Source organism: Schistocerca piceifrons, unplaced genomic scaffold (genome assembly GCF_021461385.2).
Source record: "Schistocerca piceifrons isolate TAMUIC-IGC-003096 unplaced genomic scaffold, iqSchPice1.1 HiC_scaffold_1520, whole genome shotgun sequence".
In the NCBI taxonomy this organism is placed as follows: domain Eukaryota; kingdom Metazoa; phylum Arthropoda; class Insecta; order Orthoptera; family Acrididae; genus Schistocerca; species Schistocerca piceifrons.
In genome coordinates, this window is record NW_025727370.1 from 1,959,746 (window position 1) to 1,974,447 (window position 14,702).

Consider the following 14,702-nt stretch of genomic DNA (forward strand, 5'->3'; position numbering starts at 1 on the left):
CCTAGAAGAATCATTCTTCTTGTACTTAAGTCAGCATTGTGCCTTTTGAATTCAATCCCGATGCAATTTCTGTGTTGCATGGCCAATGTGAAGGTCCAAATGATACAGTCAATCTGCATTGGTGCATCGGAATCTAATACTGGTGTCCCAGGGGCCGCCCAAAGCATAAACTCTTAGAAGATTCATTCTTCTTGTACTTAAGTCGGCATTGTGCCTTTTGTATTCAATCCCGATGCGATTTCTGTGCTTCATGGTCAAATTGAAGGTCCAAGGGATACTGTAAACCTGCACTGGTGCATCGGAATCTAATACTGGTCTCTCAGGAGCCGCTCAAACCACAAACTCTTTCAAAATTCACCTTCTTGTACTTAAGTCGGCATTGTCCCTTTTGTATTCAATCCCGATGCAATTTCTGTATTTCATGGCCAATGTGAAGGTTAAAGGGATACAGTAAACGTGCACTGGTGCATCGGAATCTAATACTGGTCTCCCAGGAGGCGCTGAAACCACTTTCTCTGAAGATTCACTCTTCTTGTACTTAAGTGGGCATTGTCCATTTTGTATTATATCCCGATGCAATTCTTTGTTTCCTGGTCAATGTGAAGGTCCAAAGGATACAGAAAACCGGCACAGGAGCATCGGAATCTAATACTGGTCTCCCAGGAGCCGCTGCAAGCACAAACTCTTAGATTATTCACTCTTCTTGTACTTAAGGCGGCATTGTCTCATTTGTATTCACTCCCGATGCAATTTCTGTGTTTAATGGTCAATGTGAAGGTCCCAGGTATACAGTAAACCTGCACTGGTGCATCGGAATCTAATACTGCTCTCCCAGGAGCCGCTTAAACCACAAACTCTTAGAAAATTCACTCTTCTTGTACTTAAGTTGGCATTGTGCATTTTGTATTCAATCCCGATGCGATATGTGTGTTTCAAGGACAATGTGAAGGTCCAAGGGATACAGTAAACCTGCACTGGTGCGTCGGAATCTCATACTGGTCGCCCAGGAGCCGCTCAAAGCAGAAACTCCGAGAGGAATCATTCCTCTTGTACTTAAGTCAGCATTGTACCTTTTGCATTCAATCCCGATGCAATTTCTGTGTTTCATGGTCAATGTGAAAGTCCAAATGATACAGTCAACCTGCACTGGTGCATCAGAATCTAATATTGGTCTCCCAGGAGCCGCTCAAAGCATAAACTCTTAGATGATTCACTCTTCTTGTACTTAAGTCGGTATTGTGCATTTTGTATTCAATCCCGATTCTATTTCTATGTTTCATGGTCAATGAGAATGTCCGAGGGATACAGTAAACCTGCAGTGGTTCATCGGAATCTACTACTGGTCTCCCATGAGCCGCCTAAACCACAAACTCTTAGAAGATTCACTCTTCTTGTACTTAAGTCGGCATTGTGCATTTTATATTCAATCCCGATGCGATTTCTGTGTTTCATGGTCAATGTGAAGGTCCAAGGGATAGAGTAAACCTGCACTGGTGCATCGGAATCTAATACAGGTCTCCCAGGAGACACTCAAAGCACAAACTCTCCGAAGATTCACACTTCTTGAGGTTAAGTTTGCATTGTGAGTTTTGTATTCAATCCCGATGGAACTTCTGTGTTTCATGGTCAATGTGAAGGTCCAAGGGATACAGTAAACCTCCACTGATGCATCGGAATCTAATACTGGTCTCCCAAGAGCCGCTCAAACCACAAACTCTTAGAAAATTTACTCTTCTTGTACTTAAGTCGGCATTGTCCCATTTGTATTCAATCCCGATGCAATTTCTGTGTTTCATGGTCAATGTGAAGGTCAAAGGGATACATTTATGGTGCACTGGTGCATCGGAATCTAATACTGGTCTCCGAGGAGCCGCTTAAACCACAAACTCTTAGAAAGTTCACTCTTCTTGTACTTAAGTTGGCATTGTGCGTTTTGTATTCAATCCCAATGTGATATGTGTGTTTCATGGACAATGTCAAGGTGCAAGGGATACAGTAAACCTGCACTGGTGCATCGGAATCTCATACTGGTCTCCCAGGAGCCGCTCAAAGCACAAACTCCGAGATGAATCATTCTTCTTGTACTTAAGTCAGCATTGTACATTTTGTAATCAATCCCGATGCAATATCTGTGTTTCATGGTCAACGTGAAGGTCCAAATGATACAGTCAACCTGCCCTGGTGCATCGGAATCTAATACTGGTCTCCCAGGAGCCGCTCAAAGCATAAACTCTTATAAGATTCATTCTTCTTGTACTTAAGTCGGTGTTGTGCATTTTATATTCAATCCCGATGCAATTTCTATCTTTCATGGTCAATGAGAATGTCCAAGGGATACAGTAAACCTGCACTGGTTCATCGGAATCTAATACTGGTCTCCCATGAGCCGCCCAAACCACAAACTCTTAGAAGATTCACTCTTCTTGTACTTAAGTCGGCATTCAGCCTTTTGTATGCAATCCCGATGCGATTTCTGTGTTTCATGGTCAATGTGAAGGTCCAAGGGATACAGTAAACCTGCACTGGTGCATTGGAATCTAATACTGGTCTCTCAGGAGCCGCTCAAACCACATACTCTTAGAAAATTCACCTTCTTGCACTGAAGTCGGCATTGTCCTTTTGTATTCAATCCCGATGCAATATCTGTGTTTCATGGTCAATGTGAAGGTCATGGGGATACAGTAAACGTGCACTGGTGCATCGGAATCTAATACAGGTCTTCCAGGACACGCTCAAAGCACAAACTCTTTGAAGATTCACACTTTTTGAGGTTAAGTTGGCATTGTGAGTTTTGTATTCAATCCCGAAGCAATTTCTGTGTTTCATGGTCAATGTGAATGTTCAAGGGATACAGTAAACCTGCACTGGTGCATCGAAATCTAATACTGGTCAGCCAGGAGCCGCTCAAACCACAACCTCTTAGAAGATTCACTCTTCTTGTACTTAAGTCGGCATTGTGCTTTTGTATTCAATCCCGATGCAATCTCTGTGGCTCATAGTCAATGTGAAGGTCCAAATGATACAGTCAACGTGCACTGGTGCATCGCAATCTAATACTGGTCTCCCAGGAGCCGCTCGAAGCACAAACTCTTAGAAGATTTACCCTTCTTGTACTTAAGTCGGCATTGTCCCTTTTGTGTTCAATCCCGATGCAATATCAGTGTTTCATGCTCAATGTGAAGGTCCAAGGGTTACAGTAAACTTGCACTGGTGAATCGGAATCTAATATTGGTCTCCCTGGAGCCGTTCAAAGTACAAACTCTTGAAAGATTCATTTTTCTTGTACTTAAGTCGGCATTGTGCTTTTTGTATTCAATTCCGATGCAGATTCTGTGCCTCATGGTCAATGTGAAGGTCCAAGGAATACAGTAAACCAGCACTGGTGCATCGGAATCTAATACTGGACTCCCATGAGCCGCTCAAACCACAAAACCCTTAGAAGATTCACTCTTCTTGTACTTAAGTCAGCATTGTGCATTTTGTATTCAATCCCGATGCGATATGTGTGTTTCATGGACAATGTGAAGGTCCAAGGGATACAGTAAACCAGCACTGGTGCATCAGAATCTAATATTGGTCTCCCAGGAGCCGCTCAAAGCATAAAATCTTAGAAGATTCACTCTTCTTGTACTTATGTCGGTATTGTGCATTTTGTATTCAATCCCGATGCGATTTCTGTGTTTCATGGTCAATGTGAAGGTCCAAGGGATAGAGTAAACCTGCACCGCTGCATCGGAATCTTTATACTGGTCTCCCAGGAGTCTCTCAAACCACAAACTCTTAGAAAATTCACTCTTCTTGATCTTAAGTTGGCATTGTGCATTTTGTATTCATTCCCGATGCGATATGGGTGTTTCATGGACAATGTGAAGGTGCAAGAGAAACAGTAAACCTGGACTGGTGCATCGGAATCTCATACTGGTCTCCCAGGAGCCGCTCAAAGCACAAATTCCGAGAAGAATCATTCTTCTTGTACTTATGTCAGCATTGTACATTTTATAATCAATCCCGATGCAATTTCTGTGTTTCATGGACAATGTGAAGGTCCAAATGATACAGTCAACCTGCACTGGTGCATCAGAATCTAATACTGGTCTCCCAGGAGCCGCTCAAAGCATAAACTCGTAGAAGATTCACTCTTCTTGTACTTAAGTCGGTATTGTGCATTATGTATTCAATCCCGTTGCAATTTCTATGTTTCATAGTTAATGAGAATGTCCAAGGGATGCAGAAAACCTGCAGTGGTTCATCGGAATCTAATACTGGTCTCCCAGGAGCCGCTCAGACCACAAACTTTTAGGAGATTCATTCTTCTTGTACTTAAGTCGGCATTGTGCCTTTTGTATTCAATCCCGATGCGATTTCTGTGTTTCATGGTCAATGTGATTGTCCGAGGGATACAGTAAACCTGCACTGGTGCATCGGAATCTAATACTGGTCTCCCAGGAGCCGCTCAAACCACAAACTCTTAGAAAATTCACTCTTCTTGTACTTAAGTCGGCATTGTCCCTTTTGTATCAATCCTGATGCAATTTCTGTGTTTCATGGTCAATGTGAAGGGCAAAGGGATACATTTATCGTGCACTGGGGCATCGGAATCTAATACTGGTCTCCCAGGAGGCGCTCAAACCATAAACTCTTAGAAAATTCACTCTTATTGTACTTAAGTTGGCACTGTGCATTTTGTATTCAATCCCGATGCGATATGTGTGTTTCATGGACAATTTGAATGTCCAAGGGATACAGTAAACCTGCACTGGTGCATCAGAATCTCATACTGGTCTCCCAGGAGCCGCTCAGATCACAAACTCCTAGAAGAATCATTTTTCTTGCACTTAAGTCAGCATTGTACCTTATGTATTCAATCCCGATGCGATTTCAGTGTTGCATGGTCAATGTGAAGGTCCAAATGATACAGTCAACCTGCATTGGTGCATCGGAATCTAATACTGGTGTCCCAGGAGCCGCTCAAAGCATAATCTCTTAGAAGATTCACTCTTCTTGTACTTAAGTCGGCATTGTGCCTTTTGTATTCAATCCCGATGCGATTTCTGTGTTTCATGGTCAATGCGAAGGTCCAAGGGATACAGTAAACTTGCACTGGTGCATCGGAATCTAATACTGGTCTCTCAGGAGCCAGTCATACCACAAATTCTTTCAAAATTCACCTTCTTGTACTTAAGTCGGCATTGTCCCTTTTGTATTCAATCCCGATGCAATTTCTGTATTTCATGGTCAATGTGAAGGTTAAAGGGATACAGTAAACGTGCACTGATGCATCAGAATCTAATACAGGTCTCGCAGGAGGCGCTGAAACCACTTTCTCTTAGAAGATTCGCTCTTCTTGTACTTAAGTCGGCATTGTCCATTTTGTATTATATCTCGATGCAATTTCTGTGTTTCATGGTCAATGTGAGGGTCCAAGGGATACAGTAAACCTGCACTGGTGCATCGGAATCTAATACTGCTCTCCCTGGAGCCGCTTAAACCACAAACTCTTAGAAAATTCACTCTTCTTGTACTTAAGTTGGCATTGTGCATTTTGTATTCAGTCCGGGTCGATACGTGGGTTTCATGGACAATGTGAAAGTCCAAGGGATACCGTAAACGTGCACTGGTGCATCGGATTCTAATACTGGTCTCCCAGGAGCCGCCCAAAGCACAAACTCCTAGAAGAATCATTATTCTTGTACTTAAATCAGCATTATACCTTTTGTATTCAATCCCGATGCAATACCTGATTTTCATGGTCAATGCGAAGGTCCAAATGATACAGTCAACCTGCCTTGGTGCATCGGAATCTAATACTGGTCTTCCAGGAGCCGCTCAAAGCATAAACTCTTTGAAGATGCATTCTTCTTGTACTTAAGTCGGTATTGTGCATTTTGTATTCAATCCCGATGCAATTTCTATGTTTCATGGTCAATGAGAATGTCCAAGGGATGCAGTAAACCTGCACTGGTTCATCGGAATCTAATACTGGTCTCCCATGAGCCGCCCAAACCACAAATTCTTAGAAGATTCACTCTTCTTGTACTTAAGTCGGCATTATGCATTTTGTATGCAATCCCGTTGCGATTTCTGTGTTTCATGGTCAATGTGAAGGTCCAAGGGATACAGTAAACCTGCACTGGTGCATCGGAATCTAATACTGGTCACTCAGGAGCCGCTCATACCACAAACTCTTAGAAAATTCACCTTTTTGTACTTAAGTCGGCATTGTCCCTTTTGTATTCAATCCCGATGCAATATCTGTGTTTCATGGTCAATGCGAAGGTCATAGGGATACAGAAAACGTGTACTGGTGCATCGGAATCTAATAGAGGTCTCCCAGGAGACGCTCAAAGCACAAGCTCTTCGAAGATTCACACTTCTTGAGGTTATGTTGGCATTGTGAGTTTTGTATCGAATCCCGATGCAATTTCTGTGTTTCATGGTCAATGTGAAGGTTCAAGGGATACAGTAAACCTGAACTGGAGCATCGGAATCTATTACTGGTCAGCCAGGAGCCGCTCAAACCACAAACTCTTAGATTATTCACTCTTCTTGTACTTAAGTCGGCATTGTGCTTTTGTATTTAATCCCGATGCAATCTCTTTGTTTCATAGTCAATGTGAAGGTCCAAATGATAGAGTCAACGTGCACTGGTGCATCGCAATTTAATACTGGTCTCTCAGGAGCCGCTCAAAGCACAAGCTCTTAGAAGATTCACTCTTCTTGTACTTAAGTCGGCATTGTCCCTTTTGTATTCAATCCCGATGTAATATCTGTGTTTCATGCTCAATGTGAAGGTCCAAGGGATACAGTAAACTTGCACTGGTGAATCGGAAAGTAATACTGGTCTCCCTGGAGCCGTTCAAAGTACAAACTCTTAGAGGATTCACTTTTCTTTTACTTAAGTCGGCATTCTGCCTGTTGTATTCAATTCCGATGCAATTTCTGTGCTTCATGGTCAATGTGAAGGTCCAAGGGATGCAGTGAACCAGCACTGGTGCATCGGAATCTAATACTGGTCTCCCATGAGCCGCTCAAACCACAAACCCTTAGAAAATTCACTCTTCTTGTACTTAAGTCGGCATTGTCCCTTTTGTATTCAATCCCGATGCAATTTCTGTGTTTCATGGTCAATGTGACGGTCAAAGGGATACATTTATCGTGCACTGGTGCATCGGAATGTAATACTGGTCCCCCAGGATCCTCTCAAACCACAAACTCTTAGAAAATTCACTCTTCTTGAACTTAAGGTGGCATTGTGCATTTTGTATTCAATCCCGATGCGATATGTGTGATCATGGACAATGTGTAGGTCCAAGGAATACAGTAAACCTGCACTGGTGCATCGGAATCTCATACTGGTCTCCCAGGAGCCGCTGAAAGCATAAGCTCCGAGAAGAATCATTCTTCTTCCACTTAAGTCAGCATTGTACATTTTATAATCAATCCCGATGCAATTTCTGTGTTTCATGGACAATGTGAAGGTCCAGATGATACAGTCAACGTGCACTGGTGCATCGCAATCTAATACTGGTCTCCCAGGAGCCGCTCAAAGCGCAAACTCTTAGAAGATTCACTTTTCTTGTACTGAAGTCGGCATTGTCCCTTTTGTTTTCAAACCCTATGCAATTTCTGCGTTTCATGCTCAATGTGAATGTCCAAGGGATACCGTAAACCTGCACTGGTGCATAGGAATCTAATACTGGTCTCCCAGGAGCCGCTCAAGCCACAAACTCCTAGAAACTTCACTCTTCTTATACTTAAGTCGGGATTGTGCCTTATGTGTTCAATCCCGATGCAATTTCTGTGTTTCATGGTCAATGTGAAGGTCCAGATGATACAGTCAACGTGCACTGGTGCATCGCAATCTAATACTGGTCTCCCAGGAGCCGCTCAAAGCGCAAACTCTTAGAAGATTCACTTTTCTTGTACTGAAGTCGGCATTGTCCCTTTTGTTTTCAAACCCTATGCAATTTCTGCGTTTCATGCTCAATGTGAATGTCCAAGGGATACCGTAAACCTGCACTGGTGCATAGGAATCTAATACTGGTCTCCCAGGAGCCGCTCAAGCCACAAACTCCTAGAAACTTCACTCTTCTTATACTTAAGTCGGGATTGTGCCTTATGTGTTCAATCCCGATGCAATTTCTGTGTTTCATGGTCAATGTGAAGGTCCCAGGGATACAGTAAACCTGCACTGGTGCATCGGAATCAAATACTGGTCTCCCAGGAGCAGCTCAAACCACAACTCTTAGAAGATTCACTCTTCTTGTACTTAAGTCGGCATAGTCCCTTTTGTATTCCATCCCGATGCACTTTCTGTGTTCATGCTCAATGTGAAAGTCCAAGTGATACAGTAAACCTGCACTGGTGCATCGGAATCTAATACTGGTCTGCCAGGAGCCGCTCAAACCACAAACACTCAGAAAATTCACTCATCTTGCACTTATGTCGGCATTGTCCCTCTTGTATTCAATCCCGAAGCAATTTTTGTGTTTCATGGTCAATGTGAAGGTCCAAGGGATACAGTAAAATGTGAACTGTTGCATCGGAATCTAATACTGGTCTCCCAGGAGCCGCTCAAAACACAAAATCTTCGAAGATTCACTCCTCTTGTACTGAAGTTGGCATTGTGCCTTTAGTATTTAATTCCCCATGCAATTTCTGTGTTTCATGGTCAATGTGAAGGTCCAAGGGATACAGTAAACCTGCACTGGTGCGTCGGCATCTAATACTGGTCTCCCAGGAGCCGCTCAAAGCACAATCAGTTAGAAGATTCACTCTTCTTGTACTTAAGTCGGTATTGTCTCTTTTGTATTCAATCCCGATGTAATTTCTGTGTTTCATGGTCAATGTGAAGGTCCAAGGGATACAGTTAATCAGCACTGGTGTGCATCGGAATCTAATACTGGTCTCCAGGAGCCGCTCAAAGCAGAAACTCTTAGAAGATTCACCCTTCTTGTACTTAAGTCGGCTTTATCCCTTTTGTATTCAATCCCGATGCAATTTCTGTGTTTCATGGTCAATGTGAAAGTCCAAGGGATACAGCAAACCTGCACTGGTGCAACAGGAAGTAATACTGGTCTCCCATGAGCCGCTCAAAGCACAAATTCTTAGAAGATTCACTCTTCTTGTTCTTACGTCGACATTGCTCCATTTATATTCAATCCCGATGCATTTTCTGCGTTTCATGGTCAATGTGAAGGTCCAAGGGATACAGTAAACCTGCACTGGTGCATCGGAATCTAATACTTGTCTCCCAGGATCAGCTCAAACCACCAACTCTTAGATTATTCACCCTTCTTGTACAGAAGCAGGCATAGTCCCTTTTGTATTCAATTCCGATGCACTTTGTGTGTTTCATGCTCAATGTGAAAGTCCAAGGGATACAGTAAACCTGCACTGGTGCATCGGAATCTAATACTGGTCTGCCAGGAGCCGCTCAAACCTTAACTCTTAGAAAATTCACTCTTCATGCACTTATGTCGGCATTGTCCCTTTTGTATTCAATCCCAAAGCAACTTTTGTGTTTCATGGTCAATGGAAGGTCCAAGGGACACAGTAAACGTGAACTGGTGCATCGGAATCTAATACTGGTCTCCAAGGAGCCGCTCAAAGCACAAAATCTTGGAAGATTCCTCTTCTTGTTCTTAAGTTGGCATTGTGCCTTTAGTATTCAATCCCCATGCAATTTCTGTGTTTCATGGTCAATGTGAAGGTCCAAGCGATACAGTAAACCTGCACTGGTGCATCGTAATGTAATACTGGTCTCCAGGAGCCGCTCAAAGCACAAACTCTTGCAAGATTCACTTTTCTTGTTCTTAATTCGGCATTGTCCCTTTGTATTTCAATTTCGAAACAATTACAGTGTTTCATGGTAAATATGAAGGTCCAAGGGATACAGTAAACCTGCACTTGTGCATCGGAATCGAATTCTGGTCACCCTGGAGCCGCTAAAACCACAAACTCTTAGAAGATTCACTTTTCTTGCACTTAAGTCGGAGTTGTGCCTTTCGTATTCAAACCCTAAGCACTATCTGTGTTTCATGCTCAATTTAAAAGTCCAAGAGATACAGTAAACCTGCACTGGTGCATCGGAATCTAATACTGGTCTGCCAGGAGCCGCTCAAACCACGAACTCTTAGAAGAGTCACTCTTGTTGTACTGAAGTTGGCATTGTCCCTTTTGTATTCAATCCCAAAGCAACTTTTGTGTTTCAATGTCAATGTGAAGTTCCAAGGGATACAGAAAACCTGCACTGGTGCTTCAGAATCTAATACTGGTCTCCTATGAGCCGCTCAAAGCACAAACTCTTAGAAGATTCACTCTTCTTGTACTTAAGTCGGCATTGTGCATTTTGTATTCAATCCCGATTAAATTTTTCGTTTCATGGTCAAGGTGAAGGTTCCAGGGGATACAATAAACCTGCACTGGTGCATCGGAATCTCATACTGGTCTCCCAGGAGCCGCTCAAAGCACAAACTCCGAGAAAAATCATTCTTCTTGGACTTAAGTCAGCATTGTACCTTTTGTATTCAATCCCGATGCAATTTCTGTGTTTCATGGTCAATGTGAAAGTCCAAATGATACAGTCAACCTGCACTGGTGCCTCAGAACCTAATACTGTTCTGCCAGGAGCCGCTCAAATCATAAACTCTTAGAAGATTCACTCTTCTTGTACTTAAGTCGGTATTGTGCATTTTGTAGTCACTCCCGATGCCATTTCTATGTTTCATGGTCAATGAGAATGTCCAAGGGATACAGTAAACCTGCACTAGTTCATCGGAATCTAATACTGGTCTCTCACTAGCCGCTCAAACCACAAACTCTTAGAAAAATTCACCTTCTTGTACTTAAGTCGGCATTGTCCCTTTTGTGTTCAATCCCGATGCAATTTCTGTATTTCATGGTCAATGTGAAGGTCAAAGGGATACAGTAAACGTGCACTGGTGCATCGGAATCTAATACAGGTCTCCCAGGAGACGCTCAGAACACAAACTCTCCGAAGATTCACACTTCTTGAGGTTAAGTTGGCATTGTCAGTTTTGTATTCAATCCTGATGCAATTTCTGTGTTTCATGGTCAATGTGAAGGTTCAAGGGATACAGTAAACCTGCACTGATGCATCGGAATCTAATACTGGTCAGCCAGGAGCCGCTCAAACCACAAACTCTTTGAAGATTCTCTCTTCTTGTACTTAAGTCGGCATTGTGCTTTAGTATTCAATCCCGATGCAATCTCTGTGTTTCATAGTCAATGTGAAGGTCCAAATGATATAGTCAACGTGCACTGGTGCATCTCAATCTCATACTGGTCTCCCAGGAGCCGCTCAAATCGCAAACTCTTAGAAGATTCACTCTTCTTGTATTTAAGTCGGCATTGTGCCTTTTGTATTCATCCCGATGCAATTTCTGTGTTTCATGGTCAATGTGAAGGGTCAAGGGATACAGTAAACGTGCACTGGTGCATCGGAATCTAATACTGGTCTCCCAGGAGGCGCTCAAACCACGAACTCTTAGAAGAGTCACTCTTGTTGTACTGAAGTTGGCATTGTCCCTTTTGTTTTCAAGCCCTATGCAATTTCTGTGTTTCATGCTCAATGTGAAGGTCCAAGGGATACAGTAAACCAGCACTGGTGAATCGGAATGAAATACTGGTCTCCCTGGAGCCGTTCAAAGTACATACTCTTAGAAGATTCACTTTTCTTGTACTTAAGTCGGCATTGTGCACTTTGTATTCAATCCTGATGCAATTTTTGCGTTTCATGGTCAATGCGAAGGTCCAAGGGATACAGTAAACCTGCACTGGTGCGTCGGCTACTAATACTGGTCACCCAGGAGCCGCTCAAAGCACAAACTCATAGAAGATTCACTCTTCTTGTACTTTAGTCGGCATTGCGCACTTGTATTCAATCCTGATGCAATTTTTGCGTTTCATGGTCAAGGTGAAGGTCCAAGGGCTACGTTAAACCTGCACTGGAGAATCGGAATATAATACTGGTCTCCCAGGAGCCGCTGAAAGCACAAACTCCCTTCAAGATTCACTCTTCTTGTTCTTAAGTCGGCATTGTCCCTTTGTATTCAAGTTCGAAACAATTACTGTGTTTCATGGTAAATATGAAGGTCCAAGGGATACAGTAAACCTGCCCTTGTGCATCGGAATCTATTTCTGGTCACCCTGGTGCCGCTAAAACCACAAACTCTTAGAAGATTAACTTTTCTTGTACTTAAGTCGGAGTTGTGCCTTTCGTATTCAATCCCGATGCACTTTCTGTGTTTCATGCTCAATTCAAAAGTCCAAGGGATACAGTAAACCTGCACTGGTGCATCGGAATCAAATACTGGTCTGCCAGGAGCCGCTCAAACCACAAACTCTTAGAAAATTCACTCTTCTTGCACTTATGTCGGCATTGCCCCTTTTGTATTCAATCCAAAAGCAACTTTTGTGTTTCATGGTCAATGTGAAGTTCCAAGGGATACAGGTTAACCTGCACTGGTGCTTCGGAATATAATACTGGTCTCCTATGAGCCGCTCAAAGCACAAACTCTTAGAAGATTCTCTCTTCTTGTACTTAAATCGGCATTGTGCATTTTGTATTCAATCCCGATGAAATTTTTCGTTTCATGGTCAATGTGAAGGTCCAAGGGATACAGTAAACCTGCACTGGTGCATCGGAATCTCATACTGGTCTCCCAGGAGCCTCTCAAAGCACAAACTCCGAGAAGAATCATTCTTCTTGTACTTAAGTCAGCATTGTACCTTTTGTATTCAAACCCGTTGCAATTTCTGTGTTTCATGGTCAATGCGAAGGTCCCAAATGATACAGTCAACCTGCACTGGTGCATCAGAATCTAATACTGGTCTCCCAGCAGCCGCTCAATCATAAACTCTTAGAAGATTCACTCTTCTTGTACTTAAGTCGGTATTGTGCATTTTGTCGTCAATCCCGATGCCATTTCTATGTTTCATGGTCAATGGGAATGTCCAAGGGATACAGTAAACCTGCACTGGTTCATCGGAATCTAATATTGGTCTCCCATGAGCCGCCCAAACCACAAACTCTTAGAAGATTCACTCTTCTTGTACTTAAGTCGGCATTGTGCCTTTTGTACTCAATCCCGATGCGATTTCTGTGTTTCATGGTCAATGTGAAGGTCCAAGGGATACAGTAAACCTGCACTGGCGCATCGGAATCTAATACTGGTCTCGCAGGAGCCGCTCAAACCACAAACCTCTTAGAAAATTCACCTTCTTGTACTTAAGTCGGCATTGTCCCTTTTGTGTTCAATCCCGATGCAATTTCTGTATTTCATGGTCAATGTGAAGGTCAAAGGGATACAGTAAACGTGCACTGGTGCAACGGAATCTAATACAGGTCTCCCAGGAGACGCTCAAAGCACAAACTCTCCGAAGATTCACACTTCTTGAGGTTAAGTTGGCATTGTGAGTTTTGTATTCAATCCCGATGCAATTTCTGTGTTTCATGGTCAATGTGAAGGTTCAAGGGGATACAGTAAACCTGCACTGGTGCATCGGAATCTAATACTGGTCAGCCAGGAGCCGCTCAAATCACAAACTCTTTGAAGATTCACTCTTCTTGTACTTAAGTCGGCATTGTGCTTTTGTATTCAATCCCGATGCACTCTCTGTGCTTCATAGTCAATGTCAAGGTCCAAATGATACAGTCAACGTGCACTGGTGCATCTCAATCTAATACTGGTCTCCCAGGAGCCGCTCAAATCGCAAACTCTTGGAAGATTCACTCTTCTTGTACTTAAGTCGGCATTGTGCCTTATGTATTCAATCCCGATGCAATTTCTGTGTTTCATGGTCAATGTGAAGGGTCAAGGGATACAGTAAACGTGCACTGGTGCATCGGAATCTAATACTGGTCTCCCAGGAGGCGCTCAAACCACAACAAACTCTTAGAAGAGGTCACTCTTCTTGTACTGAAGTTGGCATTGTCCTTTTGTTTTCAAACCCTAAGCAATTTCTGTGTTTCATGCTCAATGTGAAGGTCCAAGGGATTCAGTAAACTAGCACTGGTGAATCGGGATCTAATACTGGTCTCCCTGGAGCCGTTCAAAGTACAAACTCTTAGAAGATTCACTTTTCTTGTACTTAAGTCGGCATTGTGCATTTTGCATTCAATTCCGATGCAATTTCTGTGTTTCATGGTCAATGTGAAGGTCGAAGGGATACAGTAAACCTGCACTGGTGCATCGGAATCTAATACTGGTCTCCCAGGAGCCGCTGAAAGCACAACTCCTAGAAGATTCATTCTTCTTGTACTTAAGTCGGCATTGTCCATTTTGTATTCAATCCCGTTGCAATTTCTGTGTTTCATGGTCAATGTGAGGTTCAAATGATACAGTCAACCTGCACTGGTGCATTGGAATGTAATAGTGGCCTCCCAGGAGCCGCTCAAAGCACAAACTCTTAAAAGATCACTCTTCTTGTACTTAAGTCGGCATTGTGGCCTTTTGTATTCAATCCCGATGCAATTTCTGTGTTTCATGGTCTATGAGGAGGTCCAAGGGATACGGTAAACCCTGCACTGGTTCATCAGAATCTCATGCTGGTCGGCCATGAGCCGCTCAAACCACAAACTCTTAGAAGATTCACTGTTCTTGTATTTTAAGTACACGTTGTGCCTTTTCTATATAATCCTGATGCGATTTCTGTGTTTCATGGTCAATGTGAAGTCC